Here is a 12,054-nt window from a genome sequence, read left to right as displayed (position 1 = left end):
CGGCGGGCGCTGCGCGGGCCGGCCAGCAGCATCTCCAGGGGCTGCTTTTCCAGGCGGGCCCGGCTGTAATCCCCGTGCCAGAGGCAGTGGGTGGAAAAGCAGGCAGGTATCCCAGGGAATATTCCCTCCCTGAGCCAAAGCCAGCTGAGGGAAGCAGGACTTGGCCGTGTGGAACGAGGCAGGATGGGGAGAGAGGCTCTTGAGCAATTTTTCCTGGATTATTTTTTTGGGTTGTTTTTACGGGAAGCGGGTGGAACTCCCAGGCACAAGGCAGAGCGGGGGAAGCCACGGCCCGGCAGCCTTGGCTCGCAGCGCCACAGCGTTGTCATCAGAGGGACAGTGCCCTCCTGACCCTGGGGACAGCTGGCTTGGCACAGCCTGGGGACATCCTCCACCAGCATCCAAACATCCCTGCTCTGCTGTCACCCGGGCTGGGAGGTCACCGCAGGAGCCACCACGTCCCCAAGGGCTGCACGTCACTGCCAGGACGGGAAGGGGCAGCTCCTGCTCCACACCTCAACCACACAGCCCAGACCTCGTCCCCCCAATCCCTGCTGGCCCTGGGATCACACCCCTCTCTCTCTCCAGAGGGTGCTCCTGGTTTTCCACAGAGCTCAGGGATGCAGGTCCCTGCTCTGATCCAGTCTTGGGGTTTAACTCCCAGTTAGAAACAGCAGGAAACATGTTTGTGCTGTTTTTTTCTAATTTTAACCACTCTTTTCAAATCCAAACCAAACAGAAACAAACTGAGGAGACTGGGAACAGAAGGGAGGGAACAACCACCAAAAGCAGCTTCAAGTTGTGCTGTTTTAAGGGCAGGGGATGAGCAAACCCCACCCCAGAGCACCCAATTCTCACAGGACAAGAGCAACCCCAACCCTCCTGGCACATCCTGGCCTCCCTTCCTGCACTCAGCATCCCTGGGTGAGCTCCAAGATCCAGCTGGCTCAGACAGTCTGGGAGTGCTCCCAGTGCCCGGGGCCAGGCAGTGATGCCACTGACACCGAGGTGACCCCAGCCATGGCTTACAAACCCTGAGGGGTGGCACAGGGCCACCCAAACGCTGCTGTGCCACCTCTAGACCTCACCAGGCTGGGATGAGACAATGCACTGAAATCTGCCCAGGGCCAGAGGAGAAATGAAGCTCAGCCCCACGTGCCAGGCTGGGTTTTGAGGCTGTGGGTGTTTTAGGAACAATTTTAGGAACACTCTGAACAGCCCCAGCACCAAGTGAGTGCCCGGGGTGGGTTGGCAGCAGGGTGAGCAGGTGGGGGGAAACCAGCATGGAGGACACCAGGCCCTGATGTTCAGCTTCCTGTGAAGGAAAGGAGGAATCAATCCCCGGCATGTTCAGCCCAATGTGTATCCTCGTTAGAGCATCCTCATTAGCACATCCTCGTTAGCGCAGCCTTCCTGCTGGGGAGGCCCCAATCACACCTGGCTGGGCTCCAGCTGCTGCCTGGGGGACAGTGGCAGCAGAGGTGACAGCACTGAGCCCCCTCCTCAGCCAGCCCCTGTCCCCAGCACCACCAGGGCAGGGTCCCTACATCCCCTCCGTGAGCACGGGGTGCTGGCACAGCTCTGTCACCGGTGATTCTGCAGGGATTAAAGTGACTTTGCTCCTCTGTGAACCCAAAACACCAATCCCAGAGTGGGATGGTGGCAGTGGCACCGGGCTGGCAGAGCTGGGGGCTTTGGGATGGGGCAGGGACAGACAGGGATGCTGCAAGTTCAAATGGAAAAACCTCGGTGCGAGCCCAGACGGACGGACAGGCTGCTGCTGCTGCTGCTGGATTTTTTTTTCCCGGAGAGGGAACGCAGAAGGGCTGGTATTGATCTGTCTTCATTACCCATTTCACTCAAGTTTCAAATCAACAAAATACACTTTTCCGCTCTGCTGCCCTCCCCGCTGCAGCAGACAAAAGAAAAGCAATTTCCCGCAGTTTGCTCCAAACTCCTCTCTCCTCCCTTCCCCGGGTGCCCTCCAGTCCCTCTCCCCTTGCAGCCACTTGATCCCAGCAAAGGCAGCTCTGAGGGCACCCAAAGAGGGCACCCCATCATTCCAGGTGCCTCCAAGGCAGCACTGGGGTGCTGCTTTTCCAGCACCTCCTCCCCAGGGTTTTCCTGGATCCCAGGGGGATCTGCTGCTCCCACCATCCCAGGATGACAACACCCCGCAACACCAAAAGCCCCCAAAAGCAGCACTTTGTCAGTGCCCACCAAGTTTTCAAGAGTTTTAAAGTTGTAAAGAAATAAACTTATTTTTAAATGTTTTAGAACACCCAGAGATGGGGTTTTGGGGTTTTTCCCCTTTCCTGCAGCTGTAACTGGAGTGACAACATGAGACTGTCCACACACACCTCCAGACATCTGTGGGAAGAGGGTCCCTACTCCAAAATAAACCCCAACCCAAGATGTTGCTGAGCCCAGCAGCTCCCTGGTTGTTTTTAAGCTCAGGCTGTTGGGAATGTCATTAATCCTGCTGGCTTGGTGCCCCAAAAATGTCCCATCCCCATCAACGGGGTGACAAGGACAGTACATAGTGTGGGCAAGCACGGGGGTCTCCCAGCCAGCACTGGGACCCTCCTGCTCATTCCCCCAGGACTGGGGGCCAGGAACCATCTGGCACAGAGCTGGGGGAAGACAAAATTCCCCGTGGATGTGGAAATCCATTCCCAAACCTGGGGGGGGCTGGCACCCCAAGGACACCCCAATTCCCAAACATTCCCACCCTGCTGCGCCTTCCTGCTGCCTCCAAGCCAAGGAGGGCTGTGCTGGGACCCAGCCTTCCTCCTCCTCCTCCTCTTGCAGCCGTCCTGGCCAGTCTCATGCACACCACGGTGCCTTAGATAAACTTCCTTTCAAAGGAGTCTGCTTAATCCCCTATCTCCCCTCGGTCAGATCCCGCTCCAGCTGCCGCCGGGGCCGCGGGGGGAGGCTGCTGAGTTATGAGCTATTTCTGACTCACGTCTACAACTTTCACAAGTCCTTTTTGCAACACGGAGAGTGGAAAAAAAGGGAGGAGGGGAGGGAGAGAGGGAGGGAGAGGGAGAGAGGAAGGAGATCCAGTTTGCTCCGGCGAAAGCCGCTGGCCAGATGGGCAGGCAGGCAGGGGAGGCTGGGGAGCAGCACGGGATGTTCGGCTGCATCCAGCCGGGAATACCAGGGAGAGCAAGGAGGGATAAGGAGCAGCAGCAGCAGCAGCAGCAGGAGGAGGAGGAGGAGGAGCAGGAGTGCAGGGACACACACCCACGGAGGGGAGCGAGGCGCCGGTTACCGGAATCTGACTTCACCCTCGCCGCCTTTGTCCTCTGCAGACATTTTCCATGCAGTGACTGCATTTCCTTCCTGCCGGCACCGCTGGAAAAAGCCGCCTGTTTGTGCCGTAGGAGCCCTGACTAATTCCCACTGCTCCCACCCAGCTGCTGTTTCCCAGCCCGGGGGGTTCTGGGCTCTCCTGACCCCCCGGCAGCTCTGAGATTTGCTGCTGGATGGCTCAGCCATGCCCTGGCACTCCAAGCCAGGAGAGGATCCCAGGATTGCCCATCCCAGCCTGGCTCCTGCTGCCACCCGGCTCAGCCTGGCACAGGCAGGACCTCCAGCTCCGAGAGCGCTTGTGCTAATTACTTTCCTTTGTTAATTAAACCCACGTGGCTCTAATAAGGTAACCTGCTGTTCTCCGATAAATTTAATTAGCCTGAAGGGAGAGCCCCTCCGCACAGCTATTTAAATTGTCACTTCCCATCGCTTGGGCTTTGCTTCTCCCTGCTTCCCTGACTCTCCAGATTTCACCCCTCTCCTGCCCATTTTCTGCCCTTTTCCTTTGGCAGAGAAGGGGAGCAGAGGGAGTTGCCCCATCCCTACAGGAGCAGGATGTGCCAACCCAAAGCCCGTTTTCCTGCCAGTGCCACAAATCCCCATCCCAGCTGGGCCTCTGTCCCATCCTGGAGGACCTGCCTTGGCTCCAGCCCAAAAGATTGTTCCCTTTTCCAGCCCTGTGCCACCCTCACAGCACTCAGCATCAAACCTGGGATGCTCCAGCCCTGGGAAACTCTGTCTCCAAAACTCTGTCCCAAAAAGTGGTGACACACAGTGACCTTCCCTCCCCAACCATTCCCATACCCAAAAAACCTCCCAATAAACTTCTGGAGGTTTCCAGAGGATTTAACTCCTGGAGTGCTCCAGCCATGGTGGTGACAGGGGTTTGTGTTGTCCCCAGGAGGGGGTGACAGGGACACTTGGGGCTCACCTGCACCGCTGGCTGCTTGCCCTCGTTGCTGCTGGGGGAGCTGAGCCCCCTGCCCTGCTGCAGCAGGAACTGCCGAGCCACCTGCAGAGCCTGCAAGAGAGACACAGGGGTGGGCATGAGCAAGGCTCCCTCCTCCTCCTCCTCTTCCTCCAGCTCTGGCTCCTTCTCCATGGATTTCCCTCATGGGATGGGTTTGATGCACAGAGAGGGCAGCGCTCCCTGATGCTCCCTCCTGCCACACCAGTACATCCCATTAGAGACCAGCACTCTCCCAGTACCCATGGGGAATCTCTCCCAGAAATCCCCACCAGTACATCCCATTAGAGACCAAAACTCTCCCAGTACCCATGGGGACAAACAATCCTGTCCTCTCCCAAAAATCCCCACCAGTATATCCCATTAGAGACCAGCACTCTCCCAGTTCCCACGGGGACAGACAAGCCTGTCCTCTCCCAAAAATCCCCACCAGCTCCAGCATTCCCACCTCACAAGGATCACTCCCAAACCCCAGCCCTGCCACAGCCACGCAGAGATCTGTCCCTTGGTTGATTTATTTCAAAGCCATCACCAGCACCTTCCTGCAGCTGTCCCTTGTGCCCAAAGCCACCGTGGGTATTTGATTTTATTAACTGGATTGTGGCAGAAAGTTCCAGTCACCAGCCAGGTTTGGGTGAAGCCAAGTGCAGGATTCCAGCCTGAATCAATCCAGGAATGTGTCTGAGTGGATTGATGGTGAACCAGGAGGTGCTCAGCAACCCACACATGAAACCTGACTGTTTTTAGGGGGGTTTGCCTAGAAAAAGTGATGAGTTCTTCAAGTTTTTACAGGGAATCCCATAAAAATAGTGAAAAAACAACAGAAATGGATGAAACGCACTTGTGAAAAACACAGGAACAAGAGAGCCATGCCCAGCACTGCAGGCAGCTGGAGAAAAAGGGAAATTAAGGAAAATCCTGTGAAGAGATGAGGAGAGAGGAGCGAGCGTGAGCTGAGAAAAAGAGCTTGGGAGCCAGGAAAAGGAGTAAAGCTCTGAGGAAAACAACCCAGTGCTCCCAGAGCTGTTTGCTCCTTATTTCTGCTTTACAGAGATTCTTTTCCTTCCTTCTGGGGTTTTTAGGGCTCATTTCTGAAAAATCTCCACCCTTCTTCCCCCCCTCAAATCCACTCACAGCTCAGCATACGCCTCACCTGTTGATCCAAACCAAGGAGCACCCACAGAACCCTAACCCAGAGCCCCTCCTCAAATGGAGCACCCATGAAAAGTCATTCCCAGCATTTTAGGTCCCATTTCAGGCCCTCCCTGTGCTCCTCTTGGGAAGAGCACAGGATGCCCCAGCCGTGCCACATCTTTGGGTGGAAAATCCACCTGACCCACTCTGTGCAGCTGGACAGGCACTACAAGGGCACGTGGAAAATGAGAAGGAATTTCCACTTGGAGCCAGAGAGCAAAGGGTTATTTTATAAAAAAATTGTAATTTCATAGTAGGAGGCCCAAACCAAACACCCCAGACACGGCTGTGTTTGTCACCATCACATGAACCAGAAAGCCCTAAGAAAATCAAAACCTGAGGAATTTTATAAGTAAATGGATCCTAATTTCCTATTCCTGTGGTGAATTACCAGAGCTGCATCCCAGGATTGTCCACCCAGAGCTGTCCCATGGCCACTGACCAATAACTCCCAAACCTTCTTTATCCGAACAACTCAAAACTCAGATCCTCGAGGACAAACACCACAATTCACCACTGGGAATCACTGATGGAAAAATCCCATGGTCCTGATCCCGAAGCTCCCTCAGCCCCAATGTTTTCTTTTCTCTTCAGGGCATTTTATTTTCCCTGCTATTACCAGGGATAGATGTGCATCGGTAATGCGAGCACAAAAACCCTGTGACAGTTATGACAGCTCTAGGTCTGATATTTTAATTACTTTTAGAAATGAAAACAGTAATTCCAGTTAAAAGCCAAGGTGGAGGAATCCACTTGATGGCAGCTCAGGCCCGAGGCTCCCACCAGGATGGGTGCTGGAGCTGCATCCCACATCCCCACAGCAAACCCCTGAGCTTTAGCTGCTTTTCCAAGTGTCTTTTAGCAGAGTTTTCCGTGGATTTGGCTTCTCCATGTGCAATTCCTGCCATTTTTGCAAGCACCACCTCACAGAGGAGACCCAGCGAGGGCAGGGCCCTGCCCCGGCCTGGCAAAAATCAGCGCAGCACGGGATGGAAAACACAGGGGGAAAAGCCTCAGGAACAGAATTCCAGCGCACAAAAAGCGCTGCACAAAACTTCTCCAGCACACAAAAAAGTGCTGCAAAGGATTTCTCCCGAAATTTGTCTTCCCAAAGTTCAAATTTCTCTTCCCAAGGCCTGGCTGGCCCGGGGTGGCGGCTCGGCCCCACCGCGCCGCCTCTCAGGGGGGAATTTAATTCACTCCCCGCTGGCTCCCTCACTTTGGTGTGCTCTGAAGCACGAAATTACAAAGATTTACAGGAAAAAAAAAAAAAAACAACCCCGACTTGGCCTCACAATTGCACACAGGGGCCTCTCTGGCAAGCGCCCGGAGCTGCCCCCTCCCTCCATTGCCTCTGTCCCCTCTCCATCCTGAGCTGGGCTCAGCTGCAGACAGGGATGGAACCTGCTGCAGGTCCCTCAGACAGGGATGGAACCTCCTGCAGGTCCCTCAAACAGGGATGGAACCTAGACAGAGCATGTGGAGCACCCAGGATGGAATTTCAGGATGCAAAGCCACCTGTCAGCTGCATTTGTTGCCCAAACAAAGCATGTGGAGCACCCAGTGGTGGGGGGATGAAGATTTCCATCAGTCAGAGCCTCTCCTTGGGGCTGAGGAGGTGGGAAGCAGAAGGAAGAGTTTCCCTGTGGGAGTAGATGGGATTTTACCTCTGTGAACCAGAGGGAAAATGATTTATAAATAAAAATTAACCCATATCCCAATGCCTGGTGTTACCCAGGAGTGTTATCCTGGTGTTATCCATCAGCACATCACCCAGAATGGGGAATGAATTCCTTGTGTCAAACTCCCTCTGATCACCAAACGATCCCAGAAAAAGTCTGCAAATGACCCCAGAAAAAGTTTGCAAATGACCCCAGAAAAAGTTTGCAAATAATCCCAGAAAAAATTTGCAGATTATCCCAGAAAAAGTTTGCAGATGATCCCAGAGAAAGTTTGCAAATGAGCCCAGAAAAAGTTTGCAAATAATCCCAGAAAAAGTCTGCAGATTATCCCAGAAAAAATTTGCAGATTATCCCAGAAAAAGTTTGCAGATGATCCCAGAGAAAGTTTGTCTCGGACACAGCCAGGGCTGCTGTGGTTTGGCTCTGCCATCCCCAAGAGCAGCACACTCCAGGATGAGGAAGAGGATGGGGACCTGAACACGGCTGGGGGAGGCCCAGAACTTCCTTGGGATGTGGAAAACACCTGGGCTTGCAGCGAGAGGTGGGAGATGCTGGGAGCTGTGTGCTGGGATGGGCAAGGGATCAATGAACAGCCAAAATTTCCATCCCAGCCATGCTGGGATCAATCCCACCCTGCCAGGACCTGCTCCCACAGCACTGGAGGTTTTCCTGCTCTCAGGATGCCCCCAGGGATGCTCATCCCTCCCCTCAGACCCCAAATCCCCAAATTCTCCGAACCATCCCCAAATCCAGACATCCTCCAGCAGGGGAGCAGCCTCATTTTCCAATTTTCACCCAGCCTACCTGAGGATTATTCTGATTTTTGCCCCTCTATCCCTGGATGTGCTGGATGTTTCTCCAGACCCTAGCAAGGGCAGATTTTGGTCGATTTTTGCCTTTTCCATGGTAAATACCACAAATTCCCCTTTCTGCCATGGGGAAACACCAGAAAAAAACCAAACCAAAAACCAAAAACCAAAAACCAAAAACCAAAAACCAAAAAAAAAACCATAACCCACCCCCCCTCAAAAAAAAAAACAAACCAAAACAAAACGAAAACAACAACAACAACAAAAACCCAAAACCCAAAAAAACCCACCAAATCCAAAAAACCAAAAAAAACCCCAAACCTGGTTCCAGCCCTGGAATAGCCCAGGGAGAGCTGCCTCACACCACACCTTGGATTAATGTGGGATTAATCCTTATCCCTGCCTTTTTCTCCTCAAAACCTGCCCCAGCAGAGCCTCTCTGAGGTCTCCTGATTGGGAAGAAACGGGTCAAGAACTCAAAAAAAAAAAAAATCTTTGGAGAGCATGGAGACATCCATGGGTCATCTGAAAAGGAGGAGCCACAGTCTCACCCCCGCCCCCAAAAATCAACACAAAATAATCCCAGGACAAAGGAAAATCTTGCTTGGGGTATTTGAAAGTGCCTCATTTACCAGATATTTCACTTTATGAGGATGGGGTTTTTAATTCCAGCTGGGAAGAGCTGCCCAAAATCAGCTGAGGGATTTTCCACCTGGATCAGAGGTTTATATGGTGTTTTACCTCCCAAAAAGAGAATAAACACCATTAAAGCAAGAACTTTGCATGGAAAGAAGGAGGAAGGGAATTTTTATCTTCCCTTTTCCCTCCGATCCTTTTGGAGGGTGGAGAGAGGTTGGGAAGGGCTGAAAAAACGGTGAAAAAAAAAAAAAAAAAAAGGAAGATTTTTTACACTAACCTCATAAAAATGACATCGTCACATTCCAGAATTAGAGCCATTAAAACAACACACAGGGATATTTTTAGCTGGATATTAACAGTAAATGATGCCATATTGAGGAGCACTTCCACCAGCCCAGCCCTGGCCTCGCTTAACCAGAACCAAATGGCTCCAAGAGATCCAAATGAACAAAAAAAAAAAAAAAAAGAAATAATTCCTCACAGGAAAATGAAAAAAAATCCCTTTTTACACCCAGCTCTGTGTCTGTGGCCCAGCCCCAGCTGTTCTGCCCTGCTCCAGCACTCCTGGATTTTATTCCTCTGCTCCTGACTCTTCAATCCTCACAGGGAAGGGGTCAAACCCAGCCCCACTAATTAAGAGGACAAGGAACACCCTCCTGACAATCCCACCCCATGGAAAAAAAGGGGAATAAAAGGGGAAAAAGGGGGGAAAATGAGGGAAAAGGGGGGAAAGGGAAAAAAAGGGGAGAAAAAGGGGAAAAACAAGAAAAAAAAGGGGAAAAAGGGGAGGAAAAGGAGAGAAATTGGGTAAAAAATAAGAAAAGAGGAAGAAAAAAAGGGGGAAAAAGGGGGGAAAAAAGGGGGAAAAGGAGGGAAAAAAGGGGGGAAATGGGGGGGAAAAAAGGAGGGGAAAAGGAAAAACTGCTCCTGCATTTGTCCTCAGTGAAATATTAAATATGAATCAGGGAAGTGAAGAGAGAGATGAGTTTCACTTAAGTGCTCCGGCCTCGTTTTTATCTTAAATACCCTAATAATAGAGGATTACACAATATATTTGAGATGTGATCACATGTTTTATGGAATGGTATCTCTCCCAGGGCAGCAAAGTGCCTCTCCTCCCCCTCCACACCCTTCCCCAACTCCCAAAAAAGTCCCATTTGCTCCTTCTCCAAAACAAGTCTTATTTTTGTTTATTCCTCCCCGTTTCTTTGACGTCTGTCTGCAGCAAGCTGAAATTTTTTTTTTTTTGGTATTTTTTGCACCATAAAACAACCCCAAACAACGCCAGAGCAGCTGGATTTTCCGGCTGGCTCCTTTTCCATGGATTTAGAGCTGGAGGGAGCTCCTGTGGGGTGCCAGACTCAGGGATTGTCCCCTTGCTCGTCCCAGGACATCCCTGCTCCACGAGGTTTGCACGGATTTGGGTTCTCCATGTGGAACTCTGCAAGGATTTTTTTCCATCCTTTCCCTCCATTCCCTGCACCCCAAACCTGCAGGGACTCCATCTCACTGCACCCCATGGATTCAAACACCAGCTGCTGGCTAAAAGCTGGAATTCTTTGCAGCAATTCAGCAAAAAAAACCAAAAAACAACCCACCCTGGAAAACCCCAAATCGTGGCTGAGCAGCGCTTTATTCCCACTCCTAAAAATCCAGAGGATCCCCCACCACAGGGATGTGCCATCCCCATCACCCCATGCCTCTTTTCCTTTCCTTTTTCCTTTCTCCTTTTCCTTTCCTTACTCCTTTTCTTTCCTTTCCTTACTCCTTACTCCTTACTCCTTTCCTTTCCTTTCCTTTCCTTTCCTTTCCTTTCCTTTCCTTTCCTTTCCTTTCCTTTCCTTTCCTTTCCTTCCCTTTTCCCTTTTCCCTTTTCCCTTTTCCCTTTTCCCTTTTCCCTTTTCCCTTTTCCCTTTTCCCTTTTCCCTTTTCCCTTTTCGGTGCCCCCGGGCGACCTCTCCCCTCCGCCAGCCCCTGCACAAAGCTGCTGCGAGCTATTGAGGCTTTTCAGCCCCGTCCCGAGCATTGAAATGCAGGGATTTAACCCCCCCGGGCTGGGGAGAGGGAGGGAGAGGAGGAGGAGGAGGGAGGAAGGGGAGGGGATGCCCTTTCCACCCTGCTCTCCCCTTCCAGGCTCTCTGGGAAGTGGCGTGGATTGGGATGGATGAGGATGGGGAGGGAATGTTCAGAGCTGGGTGACCCCATCTCAGCAATCCTTGCTCCAGGGACACCCCAGAACAAGGTCCCTGAGCACCCCATAGCACCCCCACGGCCTCAACATCCCACCCACCTCGAGGCAGCGCCCTTGGAGAGCAGCTTTAACCCAAAAATTCCCTGCCAAGACCTGTTTGGCTTCACACTTGTAAAACCAGCGAGGTGACAGGCGCTGGAAAAGGTCAAATCTGGGCACAAATGGAATCTGGGCACAGAAATCCCCACGGACACAGAGATTTGGGGTCACCAGGATGAAACGTGGGCTCCCAGCCCCAAGGTTTCTTGGGGGGATTTCATAAAGCTCAATGAGAATCAGGATGGAGTGCTGCCATTCCAGGGTGAGGGAGCGAGCACACAGAACAGCCCAGCCATCCAAAAACCCGGGCAGAACGCTGGGTGCTCCCGGGGATGGAGCAAAGCCTCCATCAAGCACCTAATTGTCCAAAACTCCCGCTGTGGGGACATTTATTCCTGACCCCAGCTGGTGCTCAGCCTGCTCCCTGAAGCAGGAAGATGGATAATCCTTGGGATAGGTTCTCCCCATTCCCCAGGTGCTGTCGCTGGAGGTGTCACTTGGTGTTTTTGGAAAAAAAAACCTCAAGTGACACCAAACCCTCTGCTTTAATAATCCCACATGCCAGCCAGCTTCCCACCAGGAATCCACCAGGAGAAACACCACGGGGGTGAAATGAAACATCAGCATCCACCGGGAGCATCCACAAGGACGAAAAACCCGATTTTCTGGAGGAGATCTCCCATTTCACAGCCACGATTTGCGTTTTTTTTTTGGCTGGGGGGACACACGGATCTCCCGTTATCCGCTGGAATTCCAGGAGGGAGAGCAGGGAGCTCCTCAGAGGGGCACTGGCAGCAGCATTACACGCATGATTACCCTTTGGATGCGGGGAACAGGGGCTTAGCGGCGTGCGGAACGCCTGTTATCCAGGTAATGGATTTACAGCACTCCCTACTAAAGTATCAGACACAGCAATTTTTTACAGCTTTCACGCTGGAATTTATGGCTCAGGGAGGCGATCTCCGTACGAGGAGAGGGATCATTGCCTTATTTAGTAGCCGAGCAGGGAAATTGATGTTTTTTTGCCAAAGTTTGTTTGGAAAGGTAAGCTGCAGGCACGTTCCCAGGGATGAGAGGGGACACGTGTGGCAGGGGCTAACCCAGAGCTGCTGCACACACATGTCACTGTCACACGTGTCCTGTGGGTGAGGTTCA

The 12,054-nt window shown here is 52.3% G+C and overlaps 1 protein-coding gene across 1 annotated transcript in view; it reads right to left on the bottom strand.

Annotated features, from left to right (window-relative positions):
- Positions 1-4,337, bottom strand: part of FOXP4 (forkhead box P4) — a 29,065-nt gene extending 24,728 nt beyond the window's left edge. Inside the window, exon 1 of the mRNA XM_031063552.1 lies at positions 4,250-4,337. The gene's annotated coding sequence lies outside the window, so the exon portion shown is untranslated. The remainder of the gene's footprint in view (positions 1-4,249) is intronic.
- Positions 4,338-12,054: the final 7,717 nt, after the last annotated feature.

This window comes from Geospiza fortis, unplaced genomic scaffold (assembly GCF_000277835.1).
Source record: "Geospiza fortis unplaced genomic scaffold, GeoFor_1.0 scaffold14, whole genome shotgun sequence".
NCBI classification, from domain to species: domain Eukaryota; kingdom Metazoa; phylum Chordata; class Aves; order Passeriformes; family Thraupidae; genus Geospiza; species Geospiza fortis.
The sequence above is the reverse complement of the archived record's forward strand: the minus strand, read 5'-3'. Positions and strand labels throughout refer to the sequence as shown.